This window comes from Octodon degus, unplaced genomic scaffold (assembly GCF_000260255.1).
Source record: "Octodon degus isolate 3935 unplaced genomic scaffold, OctDeg1.0 scaffold00060, whole genome shotgun sequence".
In the NCBI taxonomy this organism is placed as follows: Eukaryota; Metazoa; Chordata; class Mammalia; order Rodentia; family Octodontidae; genus Octodon; species Octodon degus.
The window spans coordinates 3,216,586-3,222,106 of NW_004524636.1; the positions used below are offsets into that span (position 1 = coordinate 3,216,586).

General features: G+C 39.9%; 1 pseudogene; it reads right to left on the reverse strand.

Annotated features, from left to right (window-relative positions):
- Positions 1 to 1,473: 1,473 nt before the first annotated feature.
- LOC101575189 lies at positions 1,474 to 4,640 on the reverse strand (annotated as a pseudogene).
- Between the last annotated feature and the right edge of the window lie 881 nt (positions 4,641 to 5,521).

Below are 5,521 nucleotides of genomic sequence, written 5' to 3' on the forward strand. Positions count from 1 at the left end.
GATTTTCATCCTTTTAAGAGATATAAACAAAAAAAGTAATTTGCATTGGAAAGATTATCTACCTGAAGGAAAGAACCCTTCTTGGAAAGAAAAAGAAAACACTATTTTGTGAACTGCAAGTGAAATAGGGTGAGGAAAAAAAAAGTTAGATCAGTGCTAGGACAAGCTTCCTGTTAAAATCTTTTATTGATAATTAGAATATAGTTACTAATGAACAATTATATTTGTCTGTTTTTCCTTATGGTTACACTATTGATTTTCAGCTATACAGAAGCTCAAATAATATGTAACCTATGGAATTAGGTACTGGACACATCAGTTTATTCTGCAGGATAATCCTCTCCATACCAAGATTAGGAATTACAGATTTTGCTCTTTTCTTTCCTTTTAATACTAAAATATTTTGGGGAGTGGGACATTTTACTTGCTATGTTATTATAAATCAGTTCCCTCCCTTAAACAGCTACTTAAGACCATGACTCAAGCTACCAAAAGAGAATTAAAAGAGGACACTGAATTTTGAACTCAAAGGCTCCTAAGAATGGTTTTTACAGGCCACTGCTTGCTTTCAATAAAAACAGTATTTTCTCAGACCTTTTAATCCAGTCTTTTTTTTTTTTTTTTTTTTTTTTTTTGGGAACCGGGGGTTGAACTCAGGCCCTTATGCTTACCAGGGAAGGATTATTCTACTGAGCCATCTCCCAGGGCCCCCTCCCCCCCGCTTTTTTTAAGGATTTTTTTTTTCTCTGAATGCCTTCAGGTCAGGTTTGGCTGGCTGGAGTGTTGTGGGGATAGAATTATAGCAACCTAAGGCTGACAGCTTTGTGGAAGCAGCCACTTAAAGAACTGAGCTAGGGCCAGGACCCCCGTAATCCAGTCTTTAATAGTTTGTACTTTTTAAGCAACTGGCAAAGCATCATTTTCTTTTTGGTGAAGTGTTAAAGTAATAATTTTGCGGTACACTTCAAAAATTAGTTACCCTACAAATGTAGTGTTCAAATTAGCATAACATGTTAAACAGTTGTACACAGTTAAAATAATTATTGTGGTCACTATAAGCAATTTCTACTTACAGATTTGTATGTAGAGCTAATGTTTACTTCAGAATAAACATGAACAAACAAAGAAGGAAGAGAATCAGAACTTTCTCTGAGCTGTACTTGACCATATCTTATAGACAAAGCAGAATTACAGTGCAAATAACAAAAACAGTAAAAGTACTTTTAAAAGTTGAGAGTTACAAATATGGTACGTAATAATTTTCTGCCTTATTTCAATACAATTTTCAACATACAGGCTACTATTTTTCAAGATATCTGAAGACTTAAAACAAAATTTCTGTAGCCTATTTGCAAACAGTAAAATTTAAGTAAAATGCTTACATTCTTATTTGAAAACAAAATTCAGGTAAAAAAAAATAATAAAATGTTGACTGTGAGTTTTGCTCTCTGTAGCAATCTTACTTCAGAGTTACTATTCCTTTTCTTCTTTGCGCCTGTCCTTCTTGTCTTCACTATTTTCCATAGTGTCTTCTTCATCTTCAACGATTCCACCCCCTCCATACTTGCCATGGGTCCATTTTGGACTGCTGCCTGAGTTTTTGAAATTAAAGTGCCCTCTGTCACATTGGAAAGTACCATGACCTCCTCCTCTTTGGGCTCAATAATCCACACCATCATCTCTGTCATCATGGAAGGCTCCTCATGGCCAGCTGATTCCTGTAAAGCCAAAGTACTCTTTCAGCTCATGGTGGGCTTCTTGCTCCTTCTTACCCTCCTTCTCTTCCCAAGAACTGGGAGAGGAAGGTGATGCCAAAGAGGATGGAGACCAAGAACGATCTTGCTCTCTGCTTTTATGTTGACTGTCATCTCTGTAAGATTTGTATTCCTCATAATCTTTTGGAGTTTTTCTTGCTTTCTTGATCCAGTGGATTCCCTGGAGCCCTTGGAATCCCCCGTTCTTTACTTCTTTCTTTTCTACAGCAACCAATGTCATGCAAAGATCAGCAGAATCACACCTTAGTTTTTTTAATCTCCCTTCTGATTTTCTTCTTTAAAAACTCTCTCCTGTCCTGCAGAATGGATATGCATCATCAGGGAACTTGGACAGATGTCAATTCTCCTGTATATCTCAGGGCTCTTTTGCTGGGTACTGTGCTCTTCAGTAGCTTTCTGATATGAAGTGAACCGCTTGCTTAGGGTCACTGCAGGTGATTTGAAGTATTGCTCTTTCACATGATGAACCAAGGACACAATGTGTTGTATAAATGACTCAAGTGCTTTTGCTGGCCTGACACAACTTAATGTGGTCAAAGATGGATAGGAATTCTTGCTCCTTCTTGACAGAATGGCCAAGTGTACTAGCAAGCAGCCTGTCTTTAGTCAAGGAGGCTGGTCTGCTAGAATCATGAAGAAGAACAGGTGCCATGTTGAGTTTGACTTCAGGACAGTGAGAATCACTAGCTGTCATTTTGATCCTAAGGGGACTATCCTCTCTGAAGGCAGACTTCTCTCATGCATCCAGATCCTTGTGTAGAGGGGAACGGAAACAAAAAAAACCTGGAACAATTCAAAACTTAACCGCCAAGGAAACGGGGTTCCTTCCCTAACGGTAATCTTTCAAAAACTTTGGCCTCCTCCCTGGGCCTAACCCTTGCAAGGGCTGGCCCTTCCTCCAAGGAAACAAGCCCCTTAAAGTTAAAAATGCCTTCCTCCCCAAAACCATCACTTTCTCTATTGCCTTTCAGCGAAACTTTGGACTTATGCTTAGATCCTTCCTCCTCAGTATTCCGATGAGATGCAGTAGTAAAAAATTTTACCCTGATCTGAGAGGACTGACTTCCTGAACTGTCTATAATCCTGTCTCCTCTGTGGCATCCCTTTCTGAATCATTAAGCTTCTGTTTTCTGGACTCTTTATCACTGAAGTAATCTAGGGCTTCCTAATCTTCCCATTCTCCCTCTGCCCTCCCTTTCTCTGATCCTTTCTCCCTTGGAGCTTCTTTATCCCTAACATTACCCTTATCTAGCAGGAACACTCTAGACTCTTCATCTGTGAACCCTTTGAGGAACTTTCCAGTCCTTGCAGTTTCCTGATCTTCTCCATCAGGGTAAAATGAAGAACGTCCCCTAGACTCATCTCTTGGAGCATTCTGGTGTGACTGTATTTGCAGGGCTTCTTTGTAAGGGGATATGACGAATTGGACTATTTTGAGAAGGACTGTAGTGACTAGATCCATTTCCAGTTGAACCAGAACCAGATCTTTCAGGACTATGCTGAATGGAATGTGAATGCTGAGAAGGGGTATTTTTTGCAGAGTGGACTGTACTAAGCATGAGGGCATCAGAGCACGATGAACTCTGACTAGGTGGTGTAGCAATAGGTGAAGGACTATGGGGTGATCTGGGACTATTATTGTAAGCAGAAAGGCCAGGCCAAATATCACCAGATGTGGCTCATTTATTAAACTCATCAATAGATTCAGATGGATCATGTTCATATGTATCTTCTGCTTCTTCCTGTGATTTACTTTACAAAGAACTCTCTTCTTGGGGTTCCCCTTCTGGTCTTTTTGGTTTGTTTTTCCTGAGATCCTCATCTTTTTGAGACAGGAGATTTGCTATATGGGGATGAAGACCGAGATGAGGATAATCTTGGACATCTAGAGGATCTATATGACCGGCAAGATCTGCTTCAGGATCTTTGAGAAGAAACTGATCTTCTTTGTGGACTCCTAGAACATGAATGACCTCGGCTAGGACTCCTAGAGTGCCTTCGATTCCAGACAGGTCTATAACCACCTCAGTGATATCTGCCTCCTCCTCCTCCTCCTTGGTAATACCCTCTACCCCTTCCTCTGTACCCATAAGGTCATCTCATTTCTCTATTATTTCTGCAATCCCAATGATAATCTCTAGAATAAATACAGTCTCTACTATGAGATCTTGAGTATGTCCTGGAATGAGACCTAGAACTGTACCTCTTCTTTCTAGAGTGTGGCCTTGATCTTGATTGAGAATTAGACTGTAATCTAGACTTTAATCTTGAAGAATGTGATCTAGAACTGGAACGACCCTTTTCTTTTCTCCTTGGACTTATACAGGACCAAATGTCAGTGAAGCCTTTAAATTACTATAAAGTTCTTCCTGGAGAGAATTCAAATTCCTAACACGATGAACCTCGGTTCCTGGGATTAAGCTCTGCTGTAACTATAGAGCAGCCATTTCCCAACTCACAAATAAGAGGAAAACCACAGAGGTAGCTTTGCCTCTGTCACTTCTGACCAGTGAATATAATCATTACACTACAAACATTGTACTAATAAAACAAAAACTATTTGAAAATCATATACACAGAAAAAATTAAGATATTTACATTACAGCTCTTTTAAAAAGAGTAAACTGTATTCATCCAGTGCCAGCCACAGTGCTATGAGCGTGCTATGCTTGGATAAATGCCCCCCAGTGTCATGTACATTAAAGCTTGGCTCCCAGGTACAGTGCTGGTGCAAGGCAGTGGAGGAAGTGAGGCCACTGCCCTGTCCCCTGCCAGGGAACTGCAGGACTCCAGCTCCTACTCTCCTCTCTTTGCTTCCTGGCCATCAAGAGGCGAGAAGCGGCCCCCACCATGCTCTCCCATCATGATGACCTCTACCTCAGCACAGGCCTCAAAATAGCAAGCTGACTGACCATGAAGTGGATCTTCTGACACTAAGAGCCACAATAAACACTTCCTCTTTTGAAACTATGGTCTCAGGCATTTTGTTACAGTAACAGAAAGTTAACTAACATAAAGCACTTGACATGTGGCAGGGGTGACTACAACACTAAATTTTAGATGTTTTAGTTTTTGTTAATTTGAATTTATATTAGATGGAGCCTGAAGCTGTAAAAATAGTTAAAATAGTTTTTAAAAATTAGTCTTTTGATCTGAAGGCCTTTATGTAGCCAATCCTGAAACTGAGGGTTCTGCACTCATATATTTGCTCTCTTATGAATTTAGGATTTCTTTTGATGACTTACCTGTTCTTTGTGAAGTTTAGAAAAGGCTATAAAGGCTATGTGATCCAAATTAACCCATTCCTGGACAAAAACTATTTTCCTGACCACATCCAACGTCCTTGTAAAAGTAATATCCATACAGTAAGAAAAGCTAGGAGAGTTTGTATGCAAATTAAATTCACATCATAAAAGAAATAATTGAAGGCTAGGGAGATAGCACAGGGGTCTAATCACCTGCCTGGCAAATGTAAAGACCACAGTTCAATCCCCAGTACTGTGTGCTATGCCAGCCCTGCACTGAGCCGGCCACTGAAACCAGTTGTGCTGGTACACACCTATAATCCAAGCTCTGGGGAAGGTGAGACAAGAGGTTCACTATAAACAAGTCTGAGCTGCATAGCAAGATAACTAAGAATTTTTTTAATGGGAAGAAAAATAATAATTTAAAGTAAGGGGGGCCGAGGAGATGGCTCAGTAGAATAAAAAAAATAAATAAATAAAGTAAGGGCCGGCCATATAGCT